A 23,019-nucleotide genomic window follows, 5' to 3' on the forward strand; every position below is an offset into this window, starting at 1 on the left:
TATTTCTACTCTAGCTAAGCGTACAACTATACCTATTGAGGACAGTTGTGCTTTCAAAGATCCTATGGATAAAAAATTAGAGGGTCTTCTAAAGAAATTGTTTATTCATCAGGGTTTTCTTCTACAACCTATAGCTTGCATTGTTCCAGTTACTACTGCAGCAGCTTTTTGGTTTGAGGCTCTAGAGGAGTCTCTTAAGGTTGAGACCCCATTAGATGATATTTTGGATAGAATTAAGGCTCTCAAGCTCGCTAATTCTTTTATTACAGATGCCGCTTTTCAAATGGCTAAATTAGCGGTGAAAAATGCAGGCTTTGCCATCTTAGCGCATAGAGCATTATGGCTCAAGTCTTGGTCTGCTGATGTGTAATCAAAATCTAAGCTGTTAGCTATTTCTTTTAAAGGTAAGACCCTATTCGGGCCTGAATTAAAGGAAATTCTGACATTACTGGAGGTAAAGGTCATGCCCTGCCTCAGGATAAAGCTGTGAAGATGAGGGGTAAACAAAATAATTTTCGTTCCTTTTGAAACTTTAAAGGACCCTCTGCTTCCTCTTCCGCCACAAAGCAGGAAGGGAATTTTGCTCAATCCAAGTCAGTCTGGAGACCTAACCAGACCTGGAATAAGGGTAAACAAGCCAAGAAGCCCACTGTTGCTACCAAGACAGCATGAAGGGGCGGCCCCTGATCCGGGACCGGATTTAGTAGGGGGCAGACTTTCTCTCTTTGCTCAGGCTTGGGCAAGAGATGTTCAGGATCCCTGGGCATTGGAAAGTGTGACCCAGGGGTATCAGCTGGAATTCAAGGAATTTCTCCCAAGAGGGAGATTTCATCTTTCACGTTTGTCTGTAGACCGGACAAAAAGAGAGGCGTTTTTATGCTGTGTAAGAGACCTTTATACCATGGGAGTAATTTTCCCAGTTCCAAAACTAGAACAGGGACAAGGGTTTTACTCAAATCTATTTGCGGTTCCCAAAAAAGAGAGAACTTTCAGACCAATTTTAGATCTTAAATGCCTAAACAAATCGTTCAAGATGGAGACTATACGAACAATTTTGCCAATGATCCAGGAAGGTCAATATATGACCACAGTGGACCTAAAGGATGCATATCTTCACATTCCTATCTACAAGGATCATCATCAGTTCTTAAGGTTTGCCTTTCTAGATGGACACTATCAGTTTGTGGCCCTTCCTTTCGGTTGGCCACAGCTCCCAGAGTCTTCACAAAGGTGCTAGGGTCCCTTCTGGCGGTTCTCAGGCCGCGGGGCATAGCAGTGGCGCCTTATCTGAACGATATTTTGATCTAGGCGTCAACTTATCATCTGACCAAATCTCACACGGACATCGTGTTGGCATTTCTAAGAACTCACGTTGGAAAGTGAATATAGAAAAGAGTTCACTAGTTCCACAGACAAGAGTTCCTTTCTTGGGAACTCTGATAGACTCGGTAAACATGAAAATATTTCTGACGGAGGTCAGAAAGTCAAAGATTCTAAGTACTTGCCGAGCACTTCAGTCCATTCCTCGGCCATCAGTGGCTCAGTGTATGGAGGTCATTGGATTGATGGTAGCAGCAATGGACATCATTCCGTTTGCTCGCTTTCATCTCAGACCACTGCAGCTGTGCATGCTCAGACAGTGGAATGGGGATTATGCAAATTTATCTCCTCAGATAAATCTGGTTCAAGAGACCAGAGACTCTCTTCTTTGGTGGTTGTCACAGGATCATCTGTCCCAGGGAATGTGCTTCTGCAGGCCAGCATGGGTAATAGTGACAATGGATGCCAGTCTCTTGGGCTCGGGTGCAGTCTGGAATTCCCTGAATAAATGTGAAAAAACCAGTGCGCCAAATCTCTGTGTAAAAAGAGAAAATAACAACATATAGTGCAATACTAAATTACAATACCACTATATATATATACAGAAGTGAAAACTGCAAAAGATGCAAAATATGTGTGCAAAGTGAAAAAAAGTCCCAATCAGACCAGTCTGGTAGATGGTAGGTATGTAGTATAGGACAGTTCGTCTAGTCCATAATCCAGATTCAAATGTCTGGAACAGATGGCAGGCTGCTTCTTCGAAATTCCTTGTTGGTGTCCCAAGATGTTATAATCTGCAGATGTGAAAGATAAAAAAAGAAGGCGCCACCATAGTGCACAATCAGATGATTCAAACACGCCAAATGTACAAGTAAGACCGTACTTACAAGCTGTATGACACTTGAGAAGTGTCACAAATGCCTTCTGGACTGTTGGGAGTCGCCCAGCTAACTCACACTGATGGATGTCGGAACAGCTCTGGAGCGTGGGAGCGGCGACAGGCAAGCAGCATGTAGTGACCAGCCACAAGCCTAGCACTGAGCCAGATCGTCCACTGGTGTTGGTGGATATACCAGTAATAGTAGATACAATAGTGAATACAATGTATCAAAATGAATCCAAATGTTGATTAAAGTATATGGTAAAATAAGGATGATAATTCGTGGCAAAAGTCTAGTAAAAACAAACAGACTTTATTAAAAGTATAGCAGCACAACGTTTCTCGGTCTTTCCTGACCGTTTCCTCAGGTGCAATATACAAAATGATTAAAACCACGAACTTTTATTGCCGAGTTTTCGGCGTCTTCTAAAGTGAACAGCGCATGCGTGGAGGTGTGACCACTACAAGAGCTACCATTGGTTATAGTTGTCCAATGTAAGAGGAAATAGTGTTCAAGCCTCTATATGATGTGAGCAGCAAGAGTAAAAAACTGCCACTAGTACCATATATGCAAAATCATGCAGGAAAAAAAAGCCAATTTATAAGTGGTATATGAAATACACAAGAATATAATAAGTCTATGTCTATATAAGTTGTATAAATATAAATATAAGGTAATAAAATTATATATATTTATATCAATGGGAGGCTCTTAGTGATGACACCAATCGCGCACATTAAAAACAGACATACAGCAGGTAAAACTAGAATATCTATCAATCTGGATACAACTGATATATTGATATATTATTAGCAACATATTATTGTATATTTTAGCCTCATATGAGAGACCAAAACTGAAGGATATTCTAACATGGAACATAAATAAATGCGAAGGTGTACACACAAATAAATTGTTAAACTGTATGAATAAAAAATGCATATAAACCCTACTAATAAAGCATATTTATAAATTGTATACAAGTGAAATATCTAGCTATACATGCATATATGCACCTATACACATCTCATATCTCATGGGTTAAACTATAACCATAGCCCAAAAGGCATCCCACATGAAATACGATATATCTATCCATCACCAATCATGTTGTATTTGTATTCATTTTCACATGAGGTAATAGTGCAAATAAAGCCTACTAATAAAACATTATTGCAAATAAATTATCTAGCTATACATGCAAATATGCACCTATAACATCACATATCTCATGAGTGTGGCTGAAACCACAACCCATAATGGCCTCAAACGTAAAATACGATATATCTATCTATCGCCAAAAAAGTGTCTATATTAATTTTCACATAAGGCAATGGTGATAGATGTCACCATAAAAATACCATCAGCATAATATGTGTTAAAATATAATAAAAAATATTAAAAAACTAATTAAAAGCTGCCATATCGATATTGGCATTGAGACCACCAGGGGACAGACTTTTGAGTTTCCAAATCCAAAAGGTCTCCCTTTGTCTCAAATGTAAAAACCTGTTCCTGCCCCACTTAGGTAAAATCTATTCTAATGGGAATATAGAAAAACAATCAGTGGGTGAAGAGTGGCAAAGACTAGCATGTTTGGGAATACTATGATTTTTAGTGTTGTTTTCTATGTTTCTTTTGTGTTCCCCCCACCTCTTTTTTAGGGGCCTGGAGGTCCTCCCCACGTATTGGAGCCCACATACACATTCTAAGAGGTAGACAACAAAGGAAGAGTCACACGTAAAATGTGAATTAATGTTAAATTTTTCTTTTGTAATGAATGAACTAAATTCCATTCTATTTGGATTTGTAAAAGCACATAGGCCACAGTGTGCACGATTGCATTTATAAAAACCTGGTTTTCCTAGTAGTGTAGAGTCCCTATTTTTAAGGGTATAACCATTTGTTATGTTTGTGGGCTGATGTACTTTCATGACTACCTTGCTGGGTGCCAGCTTATTTTTTAAGGTGGGAGCTCTTCTGTAAGTACATATTGGTTGTTTACTCAAAATGTTAGTAAGAAATGGATCATTCTCTAGGATATACCAATATTTATCTAAAATGCCTTTGATCTTTTTGTGGTTGTTATTAAATTGTGTTACAAATCTAACCCCAGTATTATTAGACTCCCTGGGATTATTGGACTTATCTTCTTTATTGGTCACATTGTTGTCCCCTGTGTATTTAAAGAAAAAATCTTCTCTACATTTCCTTCTGGCCTCAAGAAAGCTTGTCTCAATTAGACTACTTGGAAAATTCTTTTCCAAAAACCTTTCTTTTAAGAGGTTAGCCTGTATGTCAAAAGTTTTCAAATCAGTGCAGTTTCTGCGCAACCTGCAGAACTGATTATATGGTATATTCTTTTTCCACGGTAAGTGGTGGTTGCTTTTAAAATTAAGATAGCTGTTTGCATCCACTGGTTTGAAAAACGTTTTGGTAGAGATGTTGCCCAAATTGTCCCATTCTAATATCAAATCCAAAAAGTCTATACTTGTTTCATCCATTTTGGATGAAAACTGCAGCCCCATATCGTTATCGTTTAATTTTTCAACAAAATTTTGGGCTTCTATAGTGCTACCTTCCCAGATAAACAGGAGGTCATCAATGAAACGGCCATAGAAGACCAGATTCGCCACCGAGTCGGAGGAATATATATATCTGTCTTCAAACATGCCCATAAACAAATTGGCAAAACTCGGGGCGAATCTGGTCCCCGTGGCCTATGTGCTTTTACAAATCCAAATAGAATGGAATTTAGTTCATTCATTACAAAAGAAAAATTTAACATTAATTCACATTTTACGTGTGACTCTTCCTTTGTTGTCTACCTCTTAGAATGTGTATGTGGGCTCCAATACGTGGGGAGGACCTCCAGGCCCCTAAAAAAGAGGTGGGGGGAACACAAAAGAAACATAGAAAACAACACTAAAAATCATAGTATTCCCAAACATGCTAGTCTTTGCCACTCTTCACCCACTGATTGTTTTTCTATATTCCCATTAGAACAGATTTTACCTAAGTGGGGCAGGAACAGGTTTTTACATTTGAGACAAAGGGAGACCTTTTGGATTTGGAAACTCAAAAGTCTGTCCCCTGGTGGTCTCAATGCCAATATCGATATGGCAGCTTTTAATTAGTTTTTTAATATTTTTTATTATATTTTAACACATATTATGCTGATGGTATTTTTATGGTGACATCTATCACCATTGCCTTATGTGAAAATTAATATAGACACTTTTTTGGCGATAGATAGATATATCGTATTTTACGTTTGAGGCCATTATGGGTTGTGGTTTCAGCCACACTCATGAGATATGTGATGTTATAGGTGCATATTTGCATGTATAGCTAGATAATTTATTTGCAATAATGTTTTATTAGTAGGCTTTATTTGCACTATTACCTCATGTGAAAATGAATACAAATACAACATGATTGGTGATGGATAGATATATCGTATTTCATGTGGGATGCCTTTTGGGCTATGGTTATAGTTTAACCCATGAGATATGAGATGTGTATAGGTGCATATATGCATGTATAGCTAGATATTTCACTTGTATACAATTTATAAATATGCTTTATTAGTAGGGTTTATATGCATTTTTTATTCATACAGTTTAACAATTTATTTGTGTGTACACCTTCGCATTTATTTATGTTCCATGTTAGAATATCCTTCAGTTTTGGTCTCTCATATGAGGCTAAAATATACAATAATATGTTGCTAATAATATATCAATATATCAGTTGTATCCAGATTGATAGATATTCTAGTTTTACCTGCTGTATGTCTGTTTTTAATGTGCGCGATTGGTGTCATCACTAAGAGCCTCCCATTGATATAAATATATATAATTTTATTACCTTATATTTATATTTATACAACTTATATAGACATAGACTTATTATATTCTTGTGTATTTCATATACCACTTATAAATTGGCTTTTTTTTCCTGCATGATTTTGCATATATGGTACTAGTGGCAGTTTTTTACTCTTGCTGCTCACATCATATAGAGGCTTGAACACTATTTCCTCTTACATTGGACAACTATAACCAATGGTAGCTCTTGTAGTGGTCACACCTCCACGCATGCGCTGTTCACTTTAGAAGACGCCGAAAACTCGGCAATAAAAGTTCGTGGTTTTAATCATTTTGTATATTGCACCTGAGGAAACGGTCAGGAAAGACCGAGAAACGTTGTGCTGCTATACTTTTAATAAAGTCTGTTTGTTTTTACTAGACTTTTGCCACGAATTATCATCCTTATTTTACCATATACTTTAATCAACATTTGGATTCATTTTGATACATTGTATTCACTATTGTATCTACTATTACTGGTATATCCACCAACACCAGTGGACGATCTGGCTCAGTGCTAGGCTTGTGGCTGGTCACTACATGCTGCTTGCCTGTCGCCGCTCCCACGCTCCAGAGCTGTTCCGACATCCATCAGTGTGAGTTAGCTGGGCGACTCCCAACAGTCCAGAAGGCATTTGTGACACTTCTCAAGTGTCATACAGCTTGTAAGTACGGTCTTACTTGTACATTTGGCGTGTTTGAATCATCTGATTGTGCACTATGGTGGCGCCTTCTTTTTTTATCTTTCACATCTGGAATTCCCTGAAGGCTCAGGGTGTTTGGACTCAGGAGGAGTCTCTACTACCAATCAATACTCTGGAACTGAGAGCAATATTCAACACGCTACAGGCGTGGCCTCAGTTGGCTTTGGCTAAATTCATAAGATTCCAGTCGAACAATATCACGACTATAGCATATATCCATCATCAAGGGGGAACAAGGAGTTCTCTAGCAATGATAGAGTTTTCAAAGATAATCCGATGGGCCTAGGCTCACTCTTGCCATATATCAGCAATCTATATCCCAGGAATAGAGAACTGGGAAGCGGATTTTCTAAGTCATCAGACTTTTCATCCGGGGGAGTGGGAACTCTATCCGGAGGTGTTTGCATCATTGATCCATCAATGGGGCACACGAGAATTGGATCTGATGGCATCTCGTCAGAATGCCAAACTTCCTCGTTACGGGTCCAGGTCAAGGGATCCCCAAGCTGTACTGATAGATGCTCTAACAGTACCTTGGTCGTTCAACCTGGCTTATGTGTTTCCACCATTTCCTCTCCTACCTCGTTTGATTGCAAGAATAAAACAGGAGAGAGCTTCAGTAATCCTGATAGCGCCTGCGTGGCCATGCAGAACTTGGTATGCAGATCTAGTGGACATGTCATATCTGCCACTGTGGAAACTGCCATTGAGACAGGACCTTCTCATTCAAGGTCCATTCCAACATCCAAACCTAAATTCTTTGCAGCTGACTGCTTGGAGATTGAACGCTTAGTTTTATCTAAGCGGGGATTCTCTGAAATGGTCATTGATACTTTGATTCAGGCTCACAAGCCTGTCACGCGAAAGATTTACCATAAGATATGGTGTAAATATCTTTGTTGGTGCGAATCCAAGGGCTACTCATGGAGTAGGGTTAAGATTCCTAGGATTTTGTCCTTTCTCCAAAAAGGATTGGAGTAGGGATTATTGGCTAGTTCCTTAAAGGGACAAATTTCTGCCTTGTCAATTTTACTACACAAGCATCTGGCGGATGTCCCAGATGTTCAGTCTTTTTGTCAAGCTTTAATCAGAATCAAGCCTGTGTTTAAACCTATTGCTCTGCCATGGAGTTTGAATTTAGTTCTCAATGTTCTTCAAGGGGTTCCGTTTGAACCCATGCATTCCATAGATATTAAACTATTATCTTGGAAAGTTTTGTTTTTAGTTGCTATCTCTTCGCCTCAAAGAGTTTCTGAGCTTTCTGCATTGCAATGTGATTCGCCTTATCTTATATTCCATTCTGATAAGGTGGTTTTTGCGTTCTAAACCTGGATTTCTTCCTAAGGTTGTTTCTAATAAGAATATTAATCAGGAAATTGCTGTTCCTTCCTTGTGTCCTAATCCTTCTTCTAAGAAGGAACGTCTGTTACATAACTTGGACGTGGTTCGGGCTTTGAAGTTTTACTTACAAGCGACCAAGGATTTCCGTCAAACATCTTCTTTATTCGTTGTTTATTCTGGAAGACGTAGGGGTCAAAAAGCTACAGCTACCTCTCTTTCTTTTTGGCTGACAAGCATCATCCGCCTGTCATACGAGACTGCTGGACAGCAGCCCCCTGAAAAGGTTATGGCTCATTCTACTAGAGCTATGGCGTCCACATGGGCTTTTAAAAACGATGCTTCTGTTGAACAGATTTGTACAGCTGCGACTTGGTCCTCCCTTCATACTTTTTCCAAATTTTACAAATTTGATACTTTTGCTTCTTCTGAGGCTATTTTTGGGAGAAAAGTTCTTCAAGCAGTGGTGCCTTCCGTTTAGGTATCTGTCTTGTCCCTCCCTTTCATCCGTGTCCTGTTGCTTTGGTATTGTATCCAACAAGTAAGGATGAATCCGTGGACTCGTCGTATCTTGTAGAAGAAAAGGAAATTTATGCTTACCTGATAAATTGATTTCTTCTACAATACGACAAGTCCACGGCTCTCCCTGTTATTTTAAGACAGATTATATTTATTTCAAAACTTCAGTCACCTCTGCACCTTTTAGCTTTTCTTTTCTCTTCCTATACCTTCGGTCAAATGACTGGGCGTGGAGAGAAGGGAGGAGTTGTATATACAGCTCTGCTGTGGTGTTCTTTGCCACTTCCTGTTAGCAGGAGGATAATATCCCACAAGTAAGGATGAATCCGTGGACTCGTAGTATCGTAGAATAAATCAATTTATCAGGTAAGCATAAATTTCCTTTTTTTGGTTGACTGTCATCTATTAGCATTATTGCATACTATAAAAAGTAGATCAATCAGCATACAGACCCTTCAACCTATGATGTTATCACTAAAATTGTCTTTAATCATGCAAACTTCCTTTTTTGATTAATGACAAGATTAGCAACCTTCAGTGACATTAACAGCAAATACATTTTAGAATTGTGTTCACTGAGGTTCCAATATTCAAAGCTTCAACAGACCAATGAAAAACTGCCCTTCTGACCTTGTTGGCCTCACAGTTCACTGGTCATTCAATATATTCTAAAAAAGGAGGCAGATCCACAAAATACTGATGGGTTGCAATGTGTCTCCCATGGGAGATAATAGGGATTGAGGCTTTTGCAAAACTCTGCTAACATCGCCACTTGGCGGCACTTTCAGCTTGCGGGGGGAAGAGTGGCGTATTTGAAGTGCTCTGACACAGTGCAATCAATGCTCTCATTGAGACCAAGGGGTAGATTTATCATAGTGCAAGTGGACATGATACGATGTAGCGTATCATGTCTGCTGCACATCAATAAATGCAGATAGCATACGCTGTCGGCATTTATCATTGCACCAGCAGTTCTCCGCTGCTTCATAACTTTTGTTTCCAGCAAGCCTGAAGGCTACCTACACCTACATCATGTCTTAGCTACACTACCCAGGAACATCCAGCTAACTCCCAGAGACTGGGAGAAGAGGGCCAGGAAGCTGTATTCTCCACTTTTAAGGTAAGCAAGGGGGGCTCCTACCTCCTGAGCAACAATGTTGCCACTAACCTCCCTAGCCTGCCCTCTTCTCCTATATCACTCCTTTTGGCCTTAACCCTTAGTTTGCTACAGGCCCAAATGTGCCCTACACTGCCTTAAGGGATTAAATGCCTAGCAGTCGCTACCAGCAGAGAGGGAAAACTTTAATAACTAACTTAAATAAAGAAACACACAACAACTGTTTATGGGTAAATTTTAACCGTCACAGGTTAAAAATATTTATTAACTTAAATAAATAATAAAGAACCAACAAGGACTATGATGGCGGCTAGAAAGAATGCTACAATAAACCCAGCACTGCTGGAGGTAAGCGGCCCAAAACGGAATCTGCAGCAGAGACCTCTGCTTATGGAAATGCTAAGGGGTTAATGAGATCACGTGACCCACCCGCAAGGGGAAGAAGGGGCACCTCACGTGCACTTGAGGCTATCCACCACTCTCACTTTTAGATTGGTCATCACTCCTCCCGTTCACCCTTTCCAGTGCAACAAGGCCGCTACCTCCCACCACAAGGAAGCATCGAAATGATAACTGTGCCACCACTTGCAACTATCCGCAACCTAACTTATAGGAGGGTTGCTATAGCTCTATGGATATCCTTTATAAAAATATCTAGGGCTACAGTCTCTAAATGCACCCTATCTTGCCTGTAATAGTGTAACTTGTCAGCCATGATGGACTCATGCTTAACTATGAATCCCTTATTTCTTGTGACGGTCCTACCAACTGAAGAATTAATCTTCTTTCTAACTCTATATGCAGCGCTATGGTTAGACTCCATTCCAGTCTTGGAATTATGTTGGACCACCCCACCAACACATCAGGTATCTGAGCCCGGATCCATGCTATGTCTGCCTGCATGATTTTAATTAACTCCAAGACTGGGATGGCGCCCAGGTCGTTGCCTACCAGATGAATAATGATCACGTGAGGTTTACCCCAGCGACTAGGGCCTCCAAAATGCAGGATGGAAGTGAAGGCCAACACATCCCTCTTTCCCCTAACCATATCACTGAAGCTTTAGGAGTGCCCCAAGATCCATATCCTTTTGGCGCTGTTGGAGCTTCCTGTAAAAACAAAGAGAGTTAGGATTTAAACCAAAAACATAGTCAAACAACATAGTCAACAACATAACCTTTGTATCTGTAAGAGCGCCATCTACCCAGATGGTGGATAGTGTCTGCTGAAGAGCAAAGCAGCATTAGTAGCAGCCCCAATACGGAATGAACGCAGAGCCATTTTAGTCACATCCAAACCCGCTTGAGAGGCTGCCTTAGCTAGAATTCTGCGGAGCTGAAAAAGTGATAGAGAAGTTCCATCAGCATGCATTAAAAGGGGGCCCTGGTTCGCAGGCCTCTGTTCTAAGAATTGGCTAATTGGATGTACTGGGCAGCTAGGCGTGAATGAACAGCTCCCTAACGGGTGCCTGCATGCCAAAGACTCACCAGCCAGTCACATAGAGTGACTTGTGTCAGGGTTTTGACTGTTACTGCACCTTTAAGTTGGTTCACCAATCACAGTGATTCATCACCTATTTTAACACCTGCTCTCCTAACTAGCATTGCTTAGTATTTTGTTTCTCTATCTAGAGTAACTCTGAGCCTTACTCTCTGAGATTTTCACAGATACCTAACTTCAATTTTCCTCCTCAGGATTCATTGTTTAACAAAGTCATTTCTTTAACAAGAGGACAACACTCCTGTCAGCATTGGAATCTGCAGACCTCTAACTTCTTGCTAATTCCTAGCCTGTAGTGTCTTGGCATCTTAACAACTACAGAGAAGCTGTTTCCTTTTTTCTACAAGCAGGGATCTGTTTCTTGCAACACTAACAGGAAGTGATTGGGACCAAATTGTGCGCGCACAAGGAGTCAGAACAGGCAGCAGGTTCGGACAACAAACTTTGTGAGTAACATTTTCTAACCTTCCACAACTACTGTTTTGTGTTTCTCTGCCTGTATTTCTACCGCTTCTCATGCTAACTGGGATTACTAGTTCAACACATACTGTGCACATACTTTGCATTAGCCTGATTTGTGATCTGCTTCAGATTGAGGCTGTGTTTTCCAATTGTGTATTATCCTCAGCAGAATATTAAGATTCATACCAAGTGTGACTGTCTAAATGTTATTTGATGAATAACTACTTCTAACCTTTCATTGTGGATTACAACTCTGAAATTTGTGTTTACCTTACTTAAGGATTTTCTACAGAGATCACTGAGGATTACAAATAGAGATTCTATTTTCGCATATTTTCTATCTAATGTCTAACATGTCGCTTCTCCCTCAATAAGGGTCTAACGTGACACCTGGGTATATAATTAAGTATTCAGTATATCCTGAAAACTATACTTTATAACAACTTTACACTATACTACTTGGTTTCACTTTGAAGCTAGTGTTACCAAATCACAATAGTGTTACATTTCACATTTTTGTCTTGTAAAGTTGTTACCTCCTTGACATAATACTAAGCCTAAAAAAGTTACGTCACAAGTATGGATCCTGCTGAAATACCCCAGTTTGTATTTAACCTAAACCAAAAGGTGGATAAAATGGGGCAAGCAATATTAGACCTACAACTAGAAACACAGGTTCTTAGAGAATTGATAAAGGATCTGAAAGTCCCGCACACCTCAACTATTGAACCACAAGTTAGTTTACCTGACTCCTTTTCTGGAGACAGGCGGTCTTACAGACAATTTAAAAATGCTTGCCACCTCCTATTTAACTTAAAACCTCACACCTACCCAACAGACAGGGTAAGGGTACTCTCTACAATATCTTTTCTCAGGTCAGAACCTAGGGTATGGGCTGACCACCTATGTGAAACCAATGACCCTCTAATAAATTCTTTCTCTGGGTTTTTCTCTGCTATGGATGAGTTATACAGTGATACAGATATCCAACTCACAGCAGAACAAAAAATGAGAAACCTTAAACAAGGAAAAAAATCTGTGGAGGATTACATCACAGAATTTAAATTATATGCTTCCGATTCAGCCTGGAGTTTGGTTTCACTCCGCAATCAGTTTAGGCTCGGCCTCTCTGATTCCGTTAAAGACGAACTAGCAAGGATAGAGATGCCAAGTACTCTGGATGCTCTCATGAAAGTAGCAACTCAGATTGATCGTAGGCTAAGAGAACGTAAGGCAGAACGCACCTACACTGAACCTGCTTCTAAGGTCCCATCGTCCAGCACTACACACTCAAGACCTACAACTAATGACCCCGTCACCCCTATGGATATCGGGGTAATTAGGGGACCACTCACTGCCGAAGAACGAATGAGAAGAAGGAACAACCACTTATGCATGTATTGTGCAAACCCAAGTCACATGGTCACAGTCTGTCCCATTCTACTTAAAAACAAAAAGAGTAAGTTTAATATTGTAAATAATGTAACAAGACTTGATGAACTACCTTCTTATTGCAATTTATCTCTCTTGTTACAGTGGGACCTTAGACGTCTGCCAATCAATGCCATAGTGGATTCTGGAGCTTTTGGCAATTTCATTGACAACACCACTGTACAAATTAATAAAATACCCACTGTTGAAAAAAAACACCCTGTCTCTCTCAAGGTTATTGATGGTTCCGTACTAGAAAACGGTCCTATCACGCACAAAACAATTCCCTTATTAGTGACCACTCAAGGGGGACATACTGAGTATATTACCTTTGACGTTATACCTTCACCACATTTCCAAGTTGTTTTAGGTCTATACTGGCTACAATTACATAATCCTAATATAGACTGGTCATCACTCACTTTGACCTTTCAATCAACATTTTGTAAAAATACTTGTTTTCCTCAAACAGCAGTACTACACACTAGCACTGATGTACCTCCTATACCGACTCACTATCTAGATTTCCAGGAAGTGTTTAGTAAGGTGGAAGCTGATACACTTCCACCTCACCGGGTATACGACTGCCCAATTGAATTAATCCCAGGAGCAACACTACCTGTAGGTCATCTTTACCCCCTTAGCCAACCTGAACTAGAACATTTAAAAGAATATCTGCAAGACAACCTAAAGAAAGGTTTCATCCGACCGTCTACCTCTCCTGCAGCTGCAGGTATGTTTTTTGTGACTAATAAAGACTCCACTCTTCGTCCCATCATAGATTATAGGGAGCTCAATAAACGGACCGTAAAAAATCGGTATCCACTCCCTTTAATTCCCGAAATGATCGAACGACTTACTGATGCCACAGTGTTCACAAAACTTGACTTGCGTGGGGCTTACAACCTTATTCGTATAAGGGAAGGCGACGAATGGCTCACTGCCTTTAGAACTAGGTATGGGCTCTTTGAATATCTTGTGATGCCATTCGGCCTTTGTAATGCCCCCGCAACTTTCCAGCACTTTATAAATGATATATTTCGCGATCTCTTAGATGTTTGTTTAGTTGTCTATTTAGACGACATCCTGATCTACTCTCAGAATATTTCTGACCACATAAAACACGTACGCTGGGTGCTGGCCCGTTTAAAGGTACATAAGTTATATGCCAAGCTCGAGAAATGTTCGTTCCACAAATCTACTATTTCCTTTTTGGGGTATACCATCTCCTCAGAAGGCGTACAGATGCAGTCTGAAAAGGTTGAAGCAGTAAAAAATTGGCCACAACCTCATGACCGCAAATCCCTACAAAGGTTTCTAGGTTTTGCTAATTATTATAGAAAATTCATAAGGAATTTTTCTAGAATTGTTAAACCATTGACTCAACTTACTGGTACTACACACCCATTTCTTTGGGAACAACAACATACCGCTGTCTTTGAACACCTGAAAACATTGTTCACCAAAGCTCCCATCTTACATCTACCTAATCCTAACCTTCAGTATATTCTAGAGGTGGACTCTTCAGACTATGCTATAGGTGCAGTCTTGTCCCAACAGAAGGCACCTCATGAACCGATGCATCCCATTTCTTTCTTTTCTAAATCCATGAGTTCAGCTGAGAAAAACTACGCAATCGGTGATAAAGAATTGTTAGCAATCCGAAGATCATTAGAATTCTGGCGACACCTCCTAGAAGGGGCTAAGAAAACCTTTTTGATTTATACTGACCACAAAAACCTTCAGTATCTCCAAAATAATAAGACTCTCTCATCCAGACAGGTTAGATGGAGTCTGTATTTTGCAAGATTTGATTTCCAGATAATCTATCGCCCGGCATGTAAAAATGGTAAGGCTGATGCCCTCTCTCGCCAATCGAGTCCACCATCTCAAAGTACCAGTTATACAAATATTATTCCGACTGAACGATTCATTGGTTTAACTTCTGACATTTTAACAGACATACAAAAGCTCTCACATATGCCACTACCTAACTCTAAGGTTCAGCTAATTAACCGGAATGGAATATATTACTACAAAGACAGAATATTCTTACCTGAACCTTTAAGACATCAAATTCTACAAGAGCAGCATGATTCACCTCTTGCAGGTCATCCAGGAGAGAGACGTACATTAGAGTTGATCAGCAGAGCGTATTGGTGGCCAGACATGAAAAGATCAATTTCTGACTACATAAAAACCTGCCTTATATGTCAAACTTGCAAAACAGAGAAAAAGAGCCCATATGGACTACTTATGCCCCTACCTGTTTCTGATAGACCATGGAAACAAATAGGCATAGACTTCATAGTGGATTTACCTCCCTCTAAAAATCATACCACTATAATGGTGGTTGTTGATAGTTTTTCAAAAATGGCTCACTTTCTACCATTTCATAAATTACCCACTGCACCTGAAACAGCCAGACTTTTTATGGATCAAATCCTCAAGTTACATGGAGTACCAAGTACTGTGATTTCTGACAGGGGATCTCAATTTACTTCAAGGTTTTGGAAATGTTTATGCAAAGCCCTTAATATCAAACACCAATTCACTACTTCATTCCATCCTCAATCAAATGGACAAGTGGAGAGAATAAACCAATGGTTGGACGAATACCTACGATGTTTTTGTGCTTATCAACAACATAATTGGATTTCATATCTCTCTTTCGCAGAATTTGCATATAACAACCTTACTAATTCTTCAACCAATCTTACACCCTTCTATGCAAATTACGGATACCACCCCACTTTCACTTCCATCTCATCAACCCCTTCTGATTCACCTTTGGTTGATGAGTTGAATAATTCTTTACAGGACAACTTCAATTTTATAAAAGAGAACATTATTAAGGCTCAAAACTCACAGAAATATCACTACGACTTAAGACATAGAGATCCTCCTAAGTATAAAATCGGAGACCAAGTATGGCTATCAACCAAGAACCTACGAATACAAGTGCCAAGTAGGAAACTAACACAAAAGTTTTGTGGACCTTTCAAAATTCTCAAAGTAGTCAATCCTAACGCCGTTACTTTAGACCTACCCTCTTCCATGAAAATACATGCTACATTTCATGTATCTCTCCTCAAGCCTTATAACCCAACCAGAGTTCAAGCTTCTCACACACCTTCGTCTCTTGAATTACAAGATACCGATGTATATGAGGTTGATCAGATTATTGACTCTAGGATTTCCAAAGGAGTATTGCAATACTTGGTTAGATGGAAGAACTTCACCAAGGATGATGATACGTGGGAACCTTCTACTAATATCTATGCTCCTAAATTGGTCTCCCAGTTCCATCAGAAATTCCCGGATTCTCCTAGACCTTAAGCTGAGGATCAGCTTGCTTGACGGGGGGATCATGTCAGGGTTTTGACTGTTACTGCACCTTTAAGTTGGTTCACCAATCACAGTGATTCATCACCTATTTTAACACCTGCTCTCCTAACTAGCATTGCTTAGTATTTTGTTTCTCTATCTAGAGTAACTCTGAGCCTTACTCTCTGAGATTTTCACAGATACCTAACTTCAATTTTCCTCCTCAGGATTCATTGTTTAACAAAGTCATTTCTTTAACAAGAGGACAACACTCCTGTCAGCATTGGAATCTGCAGACCTCTAACTTCTTGCTAATTCCTAGCCTGTAGTGTCTTGGCATCTTAACAACTACAGAGAAGCTGTTTCCTTTTTTCTACAAGCAGGGATCTGTTTCTTGCAACACTAACAGGAAGTGATTGGGACCAAATTGTGCGCGCACAAGGAGTCAGAACAGGCAGCAGGTTCGGACAACAAACTTTGTGAGTAACATTTTCTAACCTTCCACAACTACTGTTTTGTGTTTCTCTGCCTGTATTTCTACCGCTTCTCATGCTAACTGGGATTACTAGTTCAACACATACTGTGCACATACTTTGCATTAGCCTGATTTGTGATCTGCTTCAGATTGAGGCTGTGTTTTCCAATTGTGTATTATCCTCAGCAGAATATTAAGATTCATACCAAGTGTGACTGTCTAAATGTTATTTGATGAATAACTACTTCTAACCTTTCATTGTGGATTACAACTCTGAAATTTGTGTTTACCTTACTTAAGGATTTTCTACAGAGATCACTGAGGATTACAAATAGAGATTCTATTTTCGCATATTTTCTATCTAATGTCTAACATGTCGCTTCTCCCTCAATAAGGGTCTAACGTGACACCTGGGTATATAATTAAGTATTCAGTATATCCTGAAAACTATACTTTATAACAACTTTACACTATACTACTTGGTTTCACTTTGAAGCTAGTGTTACCAAATCACAATAGTGTTACATTTCACATTTTTGTCTTGTAAAGTTGTTACCTCCTTGACAACTTGTGACGCCTCTGCTGCCTCAGTGTTCTGATGACGACAAAATGTTTCCCATTCCTGCCACAGTCTCACGTAGGAGTGCCAGGTGTTAGGGGCTAGTGAAGCTTGCACTTAAGGGAGCAGGGATATCCAGGATGAAGGAGCTGCCAAAGGAAACCGGGACAAGGTAATCCTTTGGCGGTGGCCTGGGGGGCTAAGCGTCTAAATGTCACCCAATCAAACCTCGATAGAGCGTCTGCTAGGACGTTATTAACCCCATGGACATGCTGCGCCTTAAAATGGATGTTAGGTTCCAGACAGCATAATACCAGATGTCGCAACAAGCAGACTACCGCGGCCAATGTGGCCGAAAGGCCATTAATAGCGTGTACAACACTGAGATTATCTGTTCAGAAAATTACTGTCCTGTTAGCAAATTGATTTCCCCAGATTTCTATGGTTAATACTATCGGGAAGAGTTCTAAAAGGGTAAGGTTGCGGGTTAGACCCCTAAACCTCCAATCCTCAGGCCACGGACCTGCACTCCACTGACCTCTGAAATATGCCCCATATCCCTTGGATCCCGCTGCATCTGTAAACAGGTGCAGAAGCTGACTAGAAATGGGTTGAGAGTGCCATAATCGAATCCCATTGAACTGCTGGAGAAAAGTCTCCCAAATGTGTAGGTCAGCTCTCATGCCCTCGGTTACCCAAATTTTGTCTGATGGCTTAACTCTCCCTTTAAGTTTTGCTTCCAATCTACGGTTAAAGACCCTTCCCATTGGGATGACTCTACTCGCAAAATTAAGAGAGATTGCAACTGCCTAAGTGTTATTGTTATTTTAGAAATGGCCGTTTTAACCGCCTCAAGCATATCTTATACTTTACCGGAGGGTAGCCTGCAAAGCCTGGCGATGGTATCAATTTTAATACCCAGGAATGTAAGGCAAGTGCCCGGGCCTTCAGACTTATCCTCCACTAAAGGAACCCCAAATTGAAACATTAATCTATGCATGGTGTCCATTAATTGCTGGCACTCATCTGTCCCTTGCCCTCCCACTAGGAGGAAGTCGTCAAGGTAGTGAGCTATATGATCGGTGCCCGCCAAACGAGCTACTGCCCAGTGCAAAAAGGTACTAAATGTTTTAAACAAAGCACATGAGATGGCACAGCCCATGGGCAGGCACCGGTCAACATAGAAACCACCATCAAACCTGCAACCCATGAGATGAAATGCAGATGAAAGCAGTGGCAATAAACAGAAGGCAAATTCAATGTTTAATTTCGCCAATATAGCACCGGGTTCCACCCCACATACCAGCTCTACTGCACTATCAAAGGACTGATAATGCACCGAGCTAAGCCTAGGGTCAATTGCATCATTGACTGAACTGCCTCTGGGATGGGAGAGGTGCTGTATTAGATGGAATTCCCCTATTTCTTTTTTGGGCATGACACCTAAGGGTGATATTATGAAGTCTGCCAAAGGGGGGAAGGGAAGGGGCCTATAACACAACCCATGCTAATTTCCTTTCTAGGTTTTTCCCTGACCACCTCCGGGTATTGGTAAGCTGATTTCAAATTACGAGTGCATGAAAATCCTTTTATGCCTGTTGTTACAGGGATACGGAAACCACTAGAAAAACCGTCAGATAGCAGGGTTGCTGCCTGGTGGTCTGGATACACCCTGAGCCAAGGTTCAAGAGCATGCACCTTCACCGGTGTTGGAGCTCTTTGAAACAGGAGCAAGTTTAGTTTGCGATCTGGTGGCTGTGAAATCTCGTGTCTTTGCACATTCGAGCCCCGCATGGGCTTCACCACAGAACCTGCATGTGTGTCTAAATGCGCAAGAACTACCTCTGTCACATTTATTTTCCTGGAATGCCCAGCACGCACCCCCCCTTCGCTTAGCCTTAGAGGACCGAAAGGATTGGTTTGAAAAATTAGTGGAGGAGGAGGGAGACCCATGAGAGCCAAGCCGCTGCCACAGGTGTGTATCTGTGGTATCGAAGGTGAGAACTGGCTTCCCAGCCATCTTCTGCCTAAATTCTGCATCATATTCTCTCCATACTCCTTCACCAAATTTCCTCTGAATCCAGTGTATATTATCTGTATATTTGAGAATGGCGTGGCAATGGCTAGGGTATTTCCCTAAGTAGCATGATGTAAAAACTCTAAGGCATATCAGCCACTCCTCAAATGTTTCTGGGCGTTTAAATCTTTTAGGCCCGGTACCATCTGCACTCTATTCCCTCTGCCTACAGGCCTTTGCTGATAATTCAAATATGTTTACATATTTACCTTGTTGTATTTTTTTAACAGTCTTCGGTTTTAAGTGCCCGTGTAAAGAGGGGGTATAAGATGGCAAAGAATCGCCATGAAGAGCAACTTACGCTCAAAGACTAAGCTAACTGGTGGGCGCTGTTCAGACTGAGAATTTTGGGCATGCAGGGATTCAGGTGATGTAATTGTCAATTGTGGCTGGGTTGTTTTCTTAAATGAACCTGGTTGAAATTCCTGCCACATTCTTTTAACCATGGAAAACATGCGTTTTTGAGCCTTACCCCTCAACCCCAGGGAGGTGTCATTGTCACAATCTGAGTCAGAGAATGACGAGTCAGCTAAATCAGGTCTGTCGTGAGTAAATGTGCCTGACTTACCGGGACCAGGCACTTTATTGTCCTGCAATGGTGTAGCCGATGTAGAAGCCGCAGGCAGATGAACGCCATCCAGCTGATTTGATGTAGTAAGAACACCCTGCTGTGGACATGGCTTAGACTGTACTTCAGTTGATGTCCTGGGCAAGCTGCAGAGGGCTGAAGAAGAGACCGATGGGCCAGGCATGTCAAGCATTTGTGCCTCAGGCTGAGCTGCATTCTGTAATAAAGAAAATAAATTGCGAACACTACGGACACAGGGAATGGAAGGATTAATAGCCCCTAATCCTGTTGCATTTTGAACATTCACACCCCCATACTCTCCAGCTGACTCACTCCTAGTGCCAATGTTATGGGGCTGAAAAAATGCTGCTTTCTGAACTCCCCCACTTGCATGTTCCACCGTTAGTTCGCTCACAGAATCACTCATATTTTGGGCAGTCATACTACTAGCAGGCCCTGTATGAAATTGTGATGGTACAGACAAATTCACATTTCCCCCATCAATATATGTCCCTTATGTATCATTCATGCTTTGCACATTCACAGCTCCCCTATTTCTATATGTCCCTGATGATTCATTTGCAGTTTGGGTGCTGCCAATGACCAGGATGTTAGGAACAACATCCCTTATGATTGCGCCTTGCTGAATTGGCCTATCAGACAAATTAAAACTGCTTTGTAACCAACCTGATGACAATACTCTGTCACCACTCAAGGGGGCGCTAATATACACAGAATATATATAGTGCTAGATCACTCCTATAATGTCAACAGATTACAAAATACAACAAAAATATAGTGTATATGTAGTGTGATAAAATATACAAAATGATATAACTTATCAGTCCATAGGTGAATCAATCACTGAAAGAAGTGTTGTCCATTTGGACTTGCTCCCAATGGTCTTTTATTCTTGAATTCACAACAGCTCCTTCCCAAATAGAAGAGGTTAACTGGAATCTGTGATGGTATAAAACAAACACACAGACGGGCGCCTCCTAGTGTAATAAAGTACAGATGGTGTACAAGTATGTGATAACAGATGTTCACTCGTGCTTTATAGTGATGTCGCGAATAGTTCACCGGCGAATAGTTCCCGGCGAACATAGCATGTTCGCGTTCGCCGCGGCGGGCGAACATATGCGATGTTCTATCCGCCCCCTATTCGGCATCATTGAGTAATACTTTGACCCTGTACCTCACAATCAGCAGGCACATTCCAGCCAATCAGCAGCAGACCCTCCTTCCCAGACCCTCCTACCTCCTGGACAGCATCCATTTTAGATTCATTCGGAAGATGCATTCTTAGGGAGAGGAGGGACAGTGTAGCTGCTGCTGATTGAATAGGGAAATTGATAGCTAGGCTACTGTATTCAGTGTCCACTACAGTCCTGAAGGACTCATCTGATCTCTGCTGTAAGGACAGCACCCCAAAAACCCCTTTTTAGGGCTAGATCATTCTGTTTTTTTTTTTCCCTGTGTAATCTAATTGCAGTTGCCTGCCAGCATGTGTGTCAGGCTGACAGCGTATACTGTGGCCACTTGCCCAGTGCGACCACTCATATCTGGTGTAACAGTAGTGTAAATTTAAAAAAAAAAAAAACTTTTTTGACTGTGAAACATCAGTCTGCTTGTGTAATCTATTTGCAGTTGCCGACCTGCCAGCGTGTGTGTCAGGCTCACAGCATATACTGTGCCCACTTGCCCAGTGCCACCACTCATATCTGGTGTAACAGTAGTGTAAATTTAAAAAAAAACACTTTTTTGACTGTGAAACATCAGTCTGCTTGTGTAATCTAATTGCAGTTGCCTGCCTGCCAGCGTCTGTGTCAGATTCACAGAGTATACTGTGCCCACTTGTCCAGTGCCACCACTCATATCTGGTATAACAGTAGTGTAAATTTAAAAAAAAAACTTTTTTGACTGTGAAACATCAGTCTGCTTGTGTAATCTAATTGCAGTTGCCTGCCTGCCAGCGTGTGTGTCAGGCTCACAGCGTATACTGTGCCCACTTGCCCAGTGCCACCACTCATATCTTGTTTAATAGTAGTGTACATTTAAAAAAAAAAAAAAACTTTTTTGACTGTGAAACATCAGTCAGCTTTTTTTGTCAGGCTCACAGCGTATACTGTGCCCACTTGCCCAGTGCCACCACTCATATCTTGTTTAATAGTAGTGTAAGTGTACATTTAAAAAAAAAAAAACTTTTTTGACTGTGAAACATCAGTCTACTTTTTTGTTTCAGGCTCACAGCGTATACTGTGCCCACTTGCCCAGTGCCACCACTCATATCTTGTTTAATAGTAGTGTAAGTGTACAATTAAAAAAACAAAAAACTTTTCTGACTATGAAACATCAGTCTGCTTTTCTGGGTCAGGCTCACAGCGTATACTGTGCCCACTTGCCCAGTGCCACCACTTATATCTGGTGTAACAGTAGTGTAAATTAAAAAAAAAAAAAAAACTTTTTTGACTGTGAAACATCAGTCTGCTTGTGTAATCTAATTGCAGTTGTGTGCCTGCCAGCGTGTGTGTCAGGCTCACAGCGTATACTGTGCCCACTTGCCCAGTGCCACCACTCATATCTGGTGTAACAGTAGTGTAAATTTAAAAAAAAAAACTTTTTTGACTGTGAAACATCAGTCTGCTTGTGTAAACTAATTGCAGTTGCCTGCCTGCCAGCGTGTGTGCAAGGCTCACAGCGTATACTGTGCCCACTTGCCCAGTGCCACCACTCATATCTGGTGTAACAGTAGTGTAAATTTAAAAAAAAAACCTTTTTTGACTGTGAAACATCAGTCTGCTTGTGTAATCTAATTGCAGTTGCCTGCCAGCGTGTGTGTCAGGCTCACAGCGTATACTGTGCCCAC

Source organism: Bombina bombina, chromosome 4 (genome assembly GCF_027579735.1).
Source record: "Bombina bombina isolate aBomBom1 chromosome 4, aBomBom1.pri, whole genome shotgun sequence".
Lineage (NCBI taxonomy): Eukaryota > Metazoa > Chordata > Amphibia > Anura > Bombinatoridae > Bombina > Bombina bombina.